This window comes from Rattus norvegicus, chromosome 13, assembly GCF_021556685.1.
Source record: "Rattus norvegicus strain SHRSP/BbbUtx chromosome 13, alternate assembly SHRSP_T2T, whole genome shotgun sequence".
Classification (NCBI taxonomy): domain Eukaryota; kingdom Metazoa; phylum Chordata; class Mammalia; order Rodentia; family Muridae; genus Rattus; species Rattus norvegicus.
This window is the reverse complement of record NC_141546.1, coordinates 31,781,362-31,796,951: the sequence shown is the minus strand read 5'-3', so window position 1 is coordinate 31,796,951 and position 15,590 is coordinate 31,781,362. Positions and strand designations below refer to the sequence as shown.

The following is a 15,590-nucleotide window of genomic DNA, read 5'->3' as shown; positions in this document are numbered from 1 at the left end:
ATAGAACTCTGCACTGAACCCATCTGGACCTGGGCTCTTTTTGGTTGGGAGACCTTTTATGACTGCTTCTATTTCTTTAGAGTTTATGGACTTGTTTAAATGGTTTATCTGATCCTGATATAACTTGGGTGCCTGGTATCCATCTAGGAAATTTTCCATTTCCTGCAGATTTTTCAGTTTTGTTGAATATAGGCTTTTGCAGTAGGATCTGATGAATTTTTGAATTTCCTCTGATTCTGTAGTTATGTCTCCCTTTTCATTTCTAATTTTGTTAATTCGAATACACTCTCTGTGTCCTCGCGTTAGTCTGGCTAAGGGTTTATCTATCTTGTTGATTTTCTCAAAGAACCAACTTTTGGTTCTGTTGATTCTTTCTATGGTCCTTTTTGTTTCTTCTTGGTTGATTTCAGCTCTGAGTTTGATCATTTCCTGCCTTCTACTCCTCCTGGGTGTATTTGCTTCTTTTTGTTCTAGAGCTTTCAGATGTGCTGTCAAGCTGCTGATATATGCTCTCTCCTGTTTCTTTCTGCACGCACTCAGAGCTATGAGTTTTCCTCATAGCACAACTTTCATTGTGTCCCCTAAGTTTGGGTATGTTGTACCTTCATTTAGATTTAATTCTAAGAAGACTTTAACTTGTTTATTTCTTCCTTGACCAGGTTATCATTGAGTATAGCATTATTCATCTTCCATGTATGTGTGGACATATTTCCTTATTGTTATTGAAGACAAGCTTTAGCTCGTGGTGGTCTGATCGGACGCATGGGATAGTTTCTATCTTTCTGTATCTGTTGAGGCCTGTGTTATGACCGATTATATGGTCAGTTTTGGAGAAAGTACTATGAAGTGGTGAGAAGAAGGTATATTGTTTTGTTTTAGGGTAGAATGTTCTATAAATATCTGTTAAGTCCATTTGGTTCATGACTTCTCTTCATCTGTCTATGTCTCTGTTTAATTTCTGTTTCTATGATCTGTTCATTGATGAGAGTGGGGTGTTGAAATCTACTATTATTGTGTGAGGTGCATTGTGTGGTTTGTGCTTTACTAAGGTTTCTTTTATGTATGTAGCTGCCCTTGTATTTGGAGCGTAGATATTTGGGATTGAGAGTCATCTTGGTGAATTTTTCCTTTGATGAATATGAAGTGTCCTTCCTTATCTTTTTTGATGACTTTTAGTTCAAAATTGATTTTATTTGATATTAGAGTGGCACTCCAGCTTGCTTCTTCAGACCATTTGTTTGGAAAGATGTTGTCCAGCCTTTTACTCTGAGGTAGTGTCTGTCTTTGTCTTTGAGGTGTGTTTCCTGTGGGCAGCCATATGTTGGGTCCTCATTGCATATCCAGTTTGTTAATCTGTGTCTCTTCATTGAGGAATTGAGTTCATTGATGTTGGTAGGTATTAATGAATAGTGATTGTTGCTTCTTGTTATATTCGTATTTGGATGTCTTCTCTTTGTTTTGTTGCAAAAAGATTAGTTTCTTGCTTTTTCTAGGGTGTAGCTTGCCTCCTTGTGTTGTGATTTACCATTTATTATCCTTTGTAGGGATGGATTTGTAGAAAGATATTGTGTAAATTTGGTTTTGTCATAGAATATCTTGGTTTCTCTATCTATGATAATTGAGAGTTTTGCTGGGTACACTAACCTGGACTGGCATTTGTGTTCTCTTAGGGTCTCTATGACATCTGTCGAGGATCTTCTGGCTTTCATAGTCTATGGTGAGAAGTCTGGTGTATGTCTGATAGGTCTGCTTTTATATGTTACTTGTCTTTTTCCCTTACTGCTTTTAGTATTCTTTCTTTGATTTGTGCATTTGGTGTTTTGACTCTTATGTGATGGGAGGAATTTCTTTTCTGGTCCCATCTATTTGGAGTTGTGTAGGCTTCTTGTACATTTATGGGCTTCTCCTTCTTTAGGTTAGGGAAGTTTTCTTCTATGATTTTGTTGAAGATATTTACTGGTTCTTTGAGTTGGGGGTCTTCACTCTCTTCTATACCTATTATTCTTAGGTTTGATTTTCTCATTGTTTCCTTGATTTCCTGTATGTTTTGGTCCAGTAGATTTTTCCGTTTTACATTACCTTTAACAGTTGTGTCAATAATTTCTATGAAATCTTCTGCTCCTGAGATTCTCTCTAGTATCTCTTGTATTCTGTTGGTGATGCTTGAATCTATGTCTTCTTGTCTCTTCCTTTGGTTTTCTATATCCAGGGTTGTCTCCCTTTGTGCTTTCTTTATTGATTATATTTGCATTTTTAATTCCTTCACCTGTTTGATTGTGTTTTCCTGTAATTCTTTCAGCGATTTTTGTGATTCTTCTCTATAGGCTTCTGCTTGTTTATTTATGTTTTCCTCCATTTCTGTAAGGGAGTTCTTTATGTCTTTTTTTTTTATTAAATGAAATTTGGTTTATTGTTGTAAACAAAAGTAAAACTATCACACAAACAGATTAGGATAGTCATTCAAATATTTGTCCACTCTGCAATTTCAGAAGAGGTTTTACCTTATCTCTCATACGTTTGCCATTCAGAGAGAAATCATTCTAATTCTTTTTTTTTCACAGAAAGCTGATTTCTTTTTTCTTGACTTTAAATCACACGGGCAATTCTCTCTTTTCTTTCTCCCCTCTTTACATCTTCCACATTTAAATCTTGTCTTCTTTTTTTTTAAATTAACTTAAGTATTTCTTTTTTTTTTTTTGGTTCTTTTTTTTCGGAGCTGGGGACAGAACCCAGGGCCTTGCGCTTCCTAGGCAAGTGCTCTACCACTGAGCTAAATCCCCAACCCCAACTTAAGTATTTCTTATTTACATTTAGAGTGTTATTCCCTTTCCCGGTTTCCAGGTAAACATCCCCCTCCGCCCTCCCCTTCTTTATGGGTGTTCCCCTCCCCATCCTCCCCCCATTGCCACCCTGCCCCCAACAATCACTTTCACTGGGGGTTCAGTCTTAGCAGGACCCAGGGCTTCCCCTTCCACTGGTGCTCTTACTAGGATATTCATTGCTACCTATGAGGTCAGAGTCCAGGGTCAGTCCATGTATAGTCTTTAGGTAGTGGCTTAGTCCCTGGAAGCTCTGGTTGCTTGGCATTGTTGTACATATGGGGTCTCGAGCCCCTTCAAGCTCTTCCAGTTCTTTCTCTGATTCCTTCAACAGGGGTCCTATTCTCAGTTCAGTGGTTTGCTGCTGGCATTCGCCTCTGTGTTTGCTGTATTCTGGCTGTGTCTCTCAGGAGTGATCTACATCCAGCTCCTGTCGGCCTGCACTTCTTTGCTTCATCCATCTTGTCTAATTGGATGGCTGTATATGTATGGGCCACATGTGGGGCAGGCTCTGAATGGGTGTTCCTTCTGTGTCTGTTTTAATCTTTGCCTCTCTATTCCCTGCCAAGTGTATTCTTGTTCCCCTTTTAAAGAAGGAGTGAAGCATTCACATTTTGATCATCCGTCTTGAGTTTCATTTGTTCTAGGCATCTAGGTTAATTCAAGCATTTGGGCTAATAGCCACTTATCAATGAGTGCATACCATGTGTGTTTTTCTGTGATTGGGTAACCTCACTCAGGATGATATTTTCCAGTTCCAACCATTTGCCTACAAATTTCATAAAGTCATTGTTTTTGATAGCTGAGTAATATTCCATTGTGTAGATGTACCACATTTTCTGTATCCATTCCTCTGTTGAAGGGCATCTGGGTTCTTTCCAGCTTCTGGCTATTATAAATAAGGCTGCGATGAACATAGTGGAGCACGTGTCTTTTTTATATATTCGGGCATCTTTTGGGTATATGCCCAAGAGAGATATAGCTGGATCCTCAGGCAGTTCAATATCCAATTTTCTGAGGAACCTCCAGACTGATTTCCAGAATGGTTGTACCAGTCTGCAATCCCACCAACAATGGAGGAGTGTTCCTCTTTCTCCACATCCTCGCCAGCATCTGCTGTCACCTGAGTTTTTTGATCTTAGCAATTCTCACTGGTATGAGGTGAAATCTCAGGGTTGTTTTGATTTGCATTTCCCTTATGACTAAAGATGTTGAACATTTCTTTAGGTGCTTCTCAGCCATTCGGCATTCCTCAGCTGTGAATTCTTGGATTAGCTCTGAACCCCATTTTTTAATAGGGTTATTTGTCTCCCTGTGGTCTAACTTCTTGAGTTCTTTGTATATTTTGGATATAAGGCCTCTATATGTTGTAGGATTGGTAAAGATCTTACCCAATCTGTTGGTTGCCGATTTGTCCTAACCACAGTGTTCTTTGCCTTACAGAAGCTTTGCAGTTGTATGATATCCCATTTGTCGATTCTTGATCTTAGAGCATAAGCCATTGGTGTTTTGTTCAGGAAATTTTTTCCAGTGCCCATGTGTTCCAGATGCTTCCCTAGTTTTTCTTCTATTAGTTTGAGTGTATCTGGTTTGATGTGGAGGTCCTTGATCCACTTAGACTTAACGTTTGTACAGGGTGATAAGCATGGGTCTATCTGCATTCTTCTACATGTTGCCCTCCAGTTGAACCAGCACCATTTGCTGAAAATGCTATCTTTTTTCCATTGGATGGTTTTGGCTCCTTTGTCAAAAATCAAGTGACCATAGGTGTGTGGGTTCATTTTTGGGTCTTCTATTCTGTTCCATTGGTCTATCTGTCTGTCTGTGTACCAATACCATGCAGTTTTTATCACTATTGCTCTGTAATACTGCTTGAGTTCAGGGATAGTGATTCCCCCTGAAGTCCTTTTATTGTTGAGGATAGTTTTAGCTATCCTGGGTTTTTTGTTATTCCAGATGAATTTGCAAATTGTTCTGTCTAACTCTTTGAAGAATTGGATTGGTATTTTGATGGGGATTGCATTGAATCTGTAGATCGCTTTTGGTAGAATGGCCATTTTTACTATATTAATCCTGCCAATCCATGAGCATGGGAGATCTTTCCATTTTCTGAGGTCTTCTTCAATTTCTTTCTTCAGAGTCTTGAAGTTCTTATTGTACAAATCTTTTAGTTGCTTGGTTAAAGTCACACGGAGGTACTTTATATTATTTGGGTCTATTATGAAGGGTGTCGTTTCCCTAATTTCTTTCTCGGCTTGTTTCTCTTTTGTGTAGAGGAAGGCTACTGATTTATTTGAGTTAATTTTATACCCAGCCACTTTGCTGAAGTTGTTTATCAGCTTTAGTACTTCTCTGGTATAACTTTTGGGATCACTTAAATATACTATCGTGTCATCTGCAAATAGTGATATTTTGACTTCTTCTTTTGTGATCTGTATCCCCTTGACCTCCTTTTGTTGTCTGATTGCTCTGGCTAGAACTTCAAGAACTATATTGAATAAGTAGGGAGAGAGTGGGCAGCCTTGTCTAGTCCCTGATTTTAGTGGGATTGCTTCAAGTTTCTCTTCATTTAGTTTAATGTTAGCAACTGGTTTGCTGTATATGGCTTTTACTATGTTTAGGTATGGGCCTTGAATTCCTATTCTTTCCAGGACTTTTATCATGAAGGGGTGTTGAATTTTGTCAAATGCTTTCTCAGCATCTAATGAAATGATCATGTGGTTTTGTTCTTTCAGTTTGTTTATATAATGGATCACGTTGATGGTTTTCCGTATATTAAACGATCCCTGCATGCCTAGGATGAAGTCTACTTGATCATGGTGGATGATTGTTTTGATGTGCTCTTGGATTCGGTTTGCCAGAATGTTATTGAGTATTTTTGCGTCGATATTCATAAGGGATATTTGTCTGAAGTTCTCTTTCTTTGTTGGGTCTTTGTGTGGTTTAGGTATAAGAGTAATTGTGGCTTAATAGAAGGAATTCGGTACTCCATCTGTTTCAATTTTGTGGAATAGTTTGGATAATATTGGTACGAGGTCTTCTATGAAGGTCTGATAGAATTCTGCACTAAACCGTTCTGGACCTGGGCTCTTTTGGTTGGGAGACCTTTAATGACTGCTTCTATTTCCTTAGGAGATACCGCCGGAACCTTAAGAGACAGACCAGATAAACAGTTCTCTGCACCCAAATCCGGTGGGAGGGAGAGGTAAACCTCCAGAGAGGCAGACACGCCTGGGAAACCACAAGAGACTGCACTCTGCACACATCTCTGACGCCAGAGGAAAACACCAAACGCCATCTGGAACCCTGGTGCACGGAAGCTCCCAGAAACGGTGGCACAGATCTTCCTGGTTGCTGCCGCCATGGAGAGCTCGTGGGCAGCACCCCGCGAGTGAACTTGAGCCTCGGGACCATAGGTAAGACCAACCTTCCTTATCTTTTTTGATGACTTTTGGTTGAAAGTCGATTTTATTTGATAGTAGAGTGGCACTCCAGCTTGCTTCTTCAGACCATTTGTTTGGAAAGATGTTGTCCAGCCTTTTACTCTGAGGTGGTGTCTGTCTTTGTCTTTGAGGTGTGTTTCCTGTGGGCAGCAGTATTTTGGGTCCTCATTGCATATCCAGTTTGTTAATCTGTGTCTTTTCATCCAGGAATTGAGTCCATTGATGTTGGTAGATATTAATGATTAGTGACTGTTGCTTCTTGTTATATTCGTATTTGGATATGAGATTATGTTTATGCTTGTCTTTTCTTTGTTTTGTTGCAAAAAGATTAGTTTCTTGCTTTTTCTAGGGTGTAGCTTGCCTCCTTGTGTTGTGATTTACCATTTATTATCCTTTGTAGGGATGGATTAGTAGAAAGATATTGTGTAAATTTGGTTTTGTCCTAGAATATCTTGGTTTCTCTATCTATGATAATTGAGAGTTTTGCTGGGTACACTAATCTGGACTGGCATTTGTGTTCTCTTAGGGTCTCTATGACATCTGTCGAGGATCTTCTGGCTTTCATAGTCTATGGTGAGAAGTCTGGTGTAAGTCTGATAGGTCTGCCTTTATATGTTACTTGACTTTTTCCCTTATTGCTTTTAGTATTCTTTCTTTGTTTTGTGCATTTGGTGTTTTGACTATTATGTGATGGGAGGAGTTTCTTTTTTGGTCCCATCTATTTGGAGTTGTGTAGGCTTCTTGTACATTTATGGGATTCTCTTTCTTTAGGTTAGGGAAGTTTTCTTCTATGATTTTGTTGAAGATATTTACTGGTCCTTTGAGCTGGGAGTCTTCACTCTCTTCTATACCTATTATTCTTAGGTTTGATTTTCTCATTGTTTCCTTGATATCCTGTATGTTTTGGTCCAGTAGCTTTTTCCGTTTTCCGTTATCTTTAACAGTTGTGTCAGTAATTTCTATGGAATCTTCTGCTCCTGAGATTCTCTCTAGTATCTCTCGTATTCTGTTGGTGATGCTTGAATCTATGTCTTCCTGTCTCTTCCTTTGGTTCTCTATATCCAGGGTTGTCTCCCTTTGTGCTTTCTTTATTGATTATATTTGCACTTTGAATTCCTTCACCTGTTTGATTGTGTTTTCCTGTAATTCTTTCAGCGATTTTTGTGTTTCTTCTCTATAGGCTTCTGCTTGTTTATTTATGTTTTCCTCAATTTCTGTAAGGGAGTTCTTTATGTTTTTTTTGAAGTCCTTTATCTTCGTTTTCAAATGGGATTTAAAATCTAGATCTTTCTTTTCTGGTGTGTTTGGATATTCAGTGTTTGCTTTGGAGGCAGAATTGGGCTCCTATAATGCCATGTAGTCTTGGTTTCTGTTGCTTGGGCTCCTGTGCTTGACTCTTGCCTTGAGGTTGTCTCTGGTGTTACCTCATTCTGCTATTTCTGAGAGTGGCTAGACTGTGCTTTAAGCCTGTGTGTCAGGAGTGCTGTAGACCTGTTTTCCTGTTTTTTTTTTTTTCCATCCAGTTTTGGGAACAGAGTATTCTGCTTTCACAGGTGTAGTCTTTCCTGTCTATTGGCATTCAGCTCTTCCTGTGGGCAAGTGTCCTGAGTTCATCAGGCAAGTCACTTGGAGCAGAAAGGTTGGTCTGACCTCTGGTTTCAGGCTGGTAGTTGCTCCTCGTCGGCTGCGTTTCAGCTCTCTGTGAGGGCAGCAACCAGAAGGGCCTGCCCAACTTTTCCCTGGTTCTGTGCACAGGGGGCCCAGATGGCACTATGTGTTATCATTTAGAGTCAGAAATTTGGGCAGAGTGTAGTCTCTTTTGGCTTCCCTGGCGTGTTTGCACCCCTGAAGGTTTAGCTCTCCCTCCCATGGGTTTTGGGGGCAGGGAGCTATTTGACCAGGTTCCTTCATATCTGGGCAGTGTCTGGACTGCAAGGGACCTGCATCTCTAGTTCCCCTATCTTCCTGTTCCCAGAGGCCCTATATAGTTTCCTGTTCAGCCAGGGATCTGGGCAAGGGTCGGCAGTACTGGCTGTCTCTCCTGCCCTGCAGACTCAAGAGTGTCCAGTTGTCTGGGTGATACGCTCTCTCTCCCACATGGTTTGGGAGCAAGGAGAGGAATTGGATTTCAATCACATCTCATAATGTAGATAGAGCACTTTATGTAGGATATATGTAACTAGCTCAAGGAAATATAAGAGAACACGGGTAAACAATGGAAGCAATTAAAGAGCTGGCGAGAATGTGGAGAAAGAGGACTGTCCTCCATTGTTAGTGCGATTGCAGACTGGTACAACCATTCTGGGAATCAGTCTGGAGGTTCCTCAGAAAATTGGACATTGAACTACCAGAGGACCCAGCTATACCACTCTTGGGCATATACCCAAAAGATGTCCCAACATATAAAAAGACACATGCTCCACTATGTTCATAGCCTTATTTATAATAGCCAGAAGCTGGAAAGAACCCAGATGCCCTTCAAGAGAGGAATGAATACAGAAAACGTACATCTACACAAGGGAATATTACTCACCTACCAAAAACCATGACTTTATGAAATGTATAGGCAAGTGGATGGAACTGGAAAGTATCATCCTGAGTGAGGTAACTCAATCACAGGAAAACACACATGGTATGCAGTCATTGATAATTGGATATTAGCCCAAATGCTCGAATTACCCTAGATGCACAGAACACATGAAACTCAAGAAGGACGACCAAAATGTGAATGCTTCACTCCTTCTTTAAAAGGGAAACAAGAATACCCTTGGGAGGGAATAGGAAGGCAAAGTTTAGAACAGAGGCAGAAGGAACACCCATTCAGAGCCGGCCCGACATGTGGCCCATACATACACAGCCACCAAACTAGATAAGATGGGTGAAGCAAAGAAGTGCAGGCCAACAGGAATCGGATGTAGATCTCTCCTGAGAGACACACCAGAATACAGAAAATACACAGGCGAATGCTAGCAGCCAACCACTGACCTGAGAACGGGACCCCAGTTGAAGGAATCAGAGAAAGGACTGGAAGAGCTTGAAGGTGCTGGAGACCCCATATGAACAAAAATGCCAACCAACCAGAGCTTCCAGGGACTAAGCCACTACCCAATGACTATTCATGGACTGACCCTGGGCTCCAACCTCAGAGGTAGCAATGAATAGCCTAGTAAGAGTACTAATGGAAGGCGAAGCCCTTGGTTCTGCCAATACTGAATCCCCAGTGAATGTGATTGTTGGGGGGAGTGTGGTAATGGAGGGAAGATAGGGAGCAGATCCCATATAGAAGGGGAGGGGCAGGTGTTAGAGGGATGTTGACCAGGAAACTGGGAGGGTGAATAACAATCGAAATGTCAATAAGAAATACTCAAGTTAACATAGAAAAAAAGAATACACAAGTATCCCATAAAGATTTTCACGAAAACAAAATTGAACACATGAAGAAAATGAAAGGAACCATCAAGGACTTGAAAAAGGGAAATAGAAACAATGAAGAAATTAAAATGAAATAAAAACCGGGAGATGAAAAACTTAGGAATAACCTCAGGAAACAAACATGCAAGCATCACCAAAAGAATACAGGGTAATGAAGAGAGAATCTCAGGGGAGAAGATACCACAGAATTATATTGACACAACATTCAACTAAAATGTAAAATGCAAAATGCTGCTAACCCTAAACACTCAGGAAATTCAGGACACAATGAGAAGACCAAACAGAAGAATAATAGGTATAGAAGAGAACACAGGTTTCCAAATTAAATGGCTAGTAAATATCTTCAAAATTGTGGAAAAGAAAACTTCCCTAACGTAAAGCAATAGATGCCCATGAAAACATACAAAGCTTACAGAATTCCACATATATTGGACCAGGAAAGAAATCCCTTCCATCAAATAATAGTTAAAATACAAATGTACACACATACGCACACACACACGCACAAAGAATATTAAAAACAGTAGGGGAAAAAGGTCAAGTAACACATAAAGGCAGACATAATCAGAATTACACCAGACTTCTAAACAGAGACTATGAAAAATAGAAGATCCTTTGCAGATAACATAGAGATCCTAAGACAACACAAATGCAAGCCCAGGCTACTATATCCTGCAAAACTCTCAATTGACATAGATGGAGAAAACAAGACCATCCATGACAAAACCAAATTTACACAGTATCTTTCTTAAAATGCAGCCCTAGGGCAGATAAGAGATAAAAAACTCAAACGCAAGAGGAAAACTACACACAGGCAAGTGAAAGAAATTAATATTATTTCAACAAATATAAAATGAAGAAATCAACAAAATGTAAGTCTATATCTAACAAAAAATAACAGGAAATAACAATCATTATTTCTTAGTATCTATTAACACCAATGAAATCAATTCCCCAATAAAAGGACATAGACTATGTGACTGGATGCATAAACAGGACCAAACACATTGTTACAAACAGGAAATTCACCTCAGTAACCGAAACAAACATTACCTCAGATTAAAAGGCTGGACATAATTTATCCAAGCAAATGGACCCAAGAAACAAGCTGGAGTTACCCCTCAAATATTAAAAATACATAGACTTTCAACCAAAAGTTAACAACAAAAGAAGGAAGTATATTTCATGCACATTTAGGAATATTTTACCAAGATGAACTCTCAACTGTGAACATCTATGATCCAAATGCAATGGGACTCACATTAATAAAATAGCTCTCATGAAGTTCAAAACATACATTGCACCACACATAATAATAGTGGGAGACTTCAATACCCCCTCTCGTTATTAGATAGATGATGGAAATAGAAACTGAAGAGAGACACAGAGAAAGTAACAGAAATTACGAACCAAATGGATTTAACAGATATGTATAAAATTTAATCCTAAAAAAAGAATATACCTTATTCTCAGCACCTCATGGTACCTTCTCCAAAATTGATCAAATAATTGGTCTCAAAAGGGGTCTCAGAGGTACATGAAGATAGAAATAATCCCATGCATCCTATCAGATCAGCATAGACTAAGGCTGGTCTTCAAGAACAACAAAAATGACAAAAATTCCACATACACATAGAACTTGAACAATGTTCTAATCAAGGATACATTGGTCAAGAATGAAAAAAGAAAGAAATTAAAGACTTTTAATATTTAATGAAAATGAAGACAAAACATACCCAAATTTAAGGGACACAATGAAAGCAGTGCTAAGAGGAAAACTCATGCCTCTGAGTGCATCCAAAATGAAATTGGAGAGAAAATACACAGCTCACCTGAAATCTCTAAAACAAAAATAAGGAAATATGCCCAAGAATAGTAGAAGGTAGGAAATAACCAACTCCAGAGGTGAAATCAAACAAATATAAACAAAAAGTACCATATGGTAAATTAACTGGTTCCTTGAGAAAATCATCAAGATTAAATCATTAGCTAGACTAACCAGAGGGCACAGTGACAGTATCCATATTAATAAAATCAAAAACTGAAAAGGATGACATGACAAAATAAGCAGAAGAAATTCAAATAAATTATCAGATTCTAGTATAAAAGCCTATACTCAACAACATTGTAAAATCAGATTGAAAGAACAATTTTATAGTCAGATATTAGGTACCAAAATGAAATAACCATTGAAACAGTCCCATAACTCTCAAAGAAAAAGAAGAAGTCATTAAAAGTTTTCCAATCAAAAAGAGCACCAGATGGGTTTAATGCAGAATTCTATCAGATCTTCAAAAAAGACATAATATGAATAATTTTCAAACTATTAACAAAAACACAAACAAAAGGAACAGTATCCAATTAATACTGTGAAGCTACAATTATCTCTTACCTCAACTTCACAAAGATACTACAAAGAAAGAGAAATTCAGACATTTTCCCTTGAGAATATCTATATAAGAATACTCAATAATTCTCCCAAGCCAAATCTGAGAACAGATCAAAATAATCATTCTCCATGATCATGTACGATTTGTCGACAAGAATGAGGGATGATTCAATGCACAGAGATACAAGAACCTAACCTACCCTATAAACAAACTCAAAGAAAAAAGAACACACAACCGTCTCATTAGATGCTGAGAAAGCATTTGGCAAAATTCAACACCACTTTATGATCAAAGTCTTAGAAAGATGAGGAATTCAAGGTCCGTATCTAAATACAGTTAAAGCAATACACAAAAATCCCGTAGCCAAGATCAAACTAAACAGAAACTTGAAGGAATCCAATTACAATCTGGGACTAAAGAAGGCTGTCCACACCCTCCATATATATTCAAGACCATGTGTGAAATCCTAGCCAAGGCAATTAAGGAACAAAAAGATGTCAAAGCAATAGAAATTAGAAAGTAAGAACTCAAAATATCACTATTTACAGATGGTATGGTAGTATACTTAAGTGACTTGAAAATTTCTACCAGAAAACATCATCGGCTGCAAAACAACTTCAGCAAAGTGGCGGGATATAAAATTATCTCAAAAAAATAAATAGCCTTCCTCTACTCAAATAATGATGGGATGCGAAAGAAAGTAATCAAAAGACATCCTTCATGATAGTCACAAATAATATATAATCCTTGGTCTTCTCTAAGCACACACAAAAGATACCTCTGTGACAAGGAAATGGAAGAAGACCTCAGAATTGAGAAAGATACCCCATGCACACGGGTTGGCAGGATGAATATAGTTTTAATTGTTATCTTCCCAAAAGCAATCCCCAGATTCAATGCAATCAACATCAAAGTTCCAACCAATTCTTCACAGAGTTAGAAAGAGCAATTTGCAAATTCATTTGGAATAACCAAAAGCCATGGATTGTGAAAAATATATTGAACAATAAACTTCTCAGAGAAACAAAATACCTGACCTCAAGCTGTATTACAGAGCAATTGTTACAAAACACCCTGCTTGGAATAGGTACAGACACAGGGAGGTTGATCAGTGGAATAGAAAACACAGAAAAGAACCATCAAATCTATGGTCCCTTGATCTTTAACAAATGTTCAAAAACCATCGAATGAATAAAAGACAGGTTTTTCAACAAATGGGTGCTGGTTCAACTGGAGGTCACAAGGAGAGGATTGAAATTGGGCCATTCTTACTGCCTTGTACAAAGATCTTGTCCAAGTGGATCAAGGACCTCCACCTAAAATCAGATACACTGCAACTAATAGAAGAGAGAGTGGGGAGAAACCTGAAATAAATGGGCACAGGGAAAATTTGTCTGAAGAGAAGACCAATGGTCTATGCTCTAAGATCAAGAATCAAAAAATGGGACCTTATAAAATTGCAAAAACTTTGTAAAGAAAAGGCCACTCTCAATAGAACAAAATGATAACCAACAAATTGAAAAAAAGATATTCAAAGAATTCAAGAGCTTGGACTCCAGAGAATCAAACAACCCTATTAAAAATGGAGTACAAACATTTCTCAATTGAGGAATATTTCATGGTCAAGAAGCACCTCAAGAAATTTTCAATATCCTTAGTCATGAGGGAAATGCAAATCAAAACAACCCTGAGATTCTATGTCACACCAGTCAGAATGGTTAAAATCAGAAACTCAAGTTACTGCAGATGACTGCAAGGATGTGTAGAAAGAGAAACACTCCTTAATTGCTGTTGGGATTGAATGCTGGTCCAACCACTATGGAAAACAGTTGGGTGGTTCCTCTTAAAGCTGGACATAGGGATAGTGATGACTCAGCTACACAACATACACACACACACACACACACACACACACACACACACATACACACACACGTGCATATATCCAAGGTATGCTCCAAGGTAAAACAAGCACAGAAGTTTCACTATGGCCAGCAGCTGGAAATAACACAGATGTCCTTTGACAGAGGAAAGAATAGTGAAAAAATGTTACAGCTACACCATGGAGTACTACTCAGCAATCAAAAACAATGATTTCTTGAAATACTTAGGCCAATGGATGACACTAGAAAATATCATGCTGAGTGAGGTAACCCAATCCTAAAAGAATACACAGGACATGCACTCACTGAAACATGGATATTAGCCCAAGAGCTTTGAATACTCAAAATAACATTTACAGACGACATGAAGCCAAAATGTGGATTATACATTCCTGCTTACATGGTGGAACAAAATACTCACAGGAGGAACTATGTAGATAAAATATTTCACAGTGTCTGAAGGAAAGGCCATTCAGAGATTGTTCCACCTGGCAATCCTTCCCATATACAGTCACCTAACGCAGACTATTCCCAATGTCACGAAGTGCATGCTAACAGGAATGTGACACAGATTTCACCTGAGAGGCTCTGCTAGGACCTGACAAATACACAGGTGGACACTCACAGCCAAACATTGGACTGAGAATGGTGTCCTCGAATGAGGTGTTAGAAAACAGGTATGTAGGAGAAGAAGGGGTTTGTGACCTCAAAGGAGGAACAGCAACATCAGCCAACCAGACCCCTCTGATCTCACAGGTACTGAACTGCCATCACAAGAGTATACAAAGATGGACTTTTGGATCCATATGCATAAGTAGCAAAGAATGGCTTTGTCAGGCATGAACTTGAGGAGAGGCCCTACGTCCTGTAAAGGCTAAGTGCCCCAGTGTAGGGAAATGCCATGGCAGAGGGGAGAAAGATGTGGTTGTGTGAGTGATCACCCTCATAGAAGCAGGAGGAGGGAAATTGGGATAGGGGAAATAGGGAAAGGGGACAACATTTGAAATGTAAATAAGAATTATCCTAGAAAAGAAAATAAACAAACTGTGTGAGTCAAAGTTTACTCACATATGAATGCTATGGAATGCTTATTGCAAAGATACTTAAGATTGAAGAATCCTTATGTTAAATGTAAAACCAAGATAAACGTGCATAGTATGTTAACTATAAATAAGATAGTAATAAATGTATAAAAATGTAATACCCTGACTGATTAATGGAAGTCAGGCCAAAACACTAAGAGGAGTTTTACACATCTCTGTGGTGAAATGGAAATAATGGAAGAAAAATATTCTTACCCAGAGTAAGCAGGTTGTTGTAATTCTCCTACATGACATCTCTGTACAAAGCCTTCTGAGCAGAATCCAGACAGTCCCATTCCTCCTTAGAGAACTCTATAGCCACATCCATGAAAGTCAATAGACCCTGAAATGAAAATTACCAGTATTCGCGTCATGTCCATTGACCAAGTTCTATATGTCACCCAAGGAAAGATTCATTGATTATAGAACTTGGTCTGCTATAAATAACTAGTATGTACTTCTGATAAATTATGTTGTGAATGAAAGAATATTGAGAATTCTTTACAAAAGATGTGATATGCTATCAGTTCTCAACCTATGT

The 15,590-nt window shown here is 38.6% G+C and overlaps 1 pseudogene; it reads right to left on the bottom strand.

Annotated features, from left to right (window-relative positions):
• Window positions 1-15,383, bottom strand: part of LOC148001568 (uncharacterized) — a 40,495-nt pseudogene extending 25,112 nt beyond the window's left edge.
• Window positions 15,384-15,590: the final 207 nt, after the last annotated feature.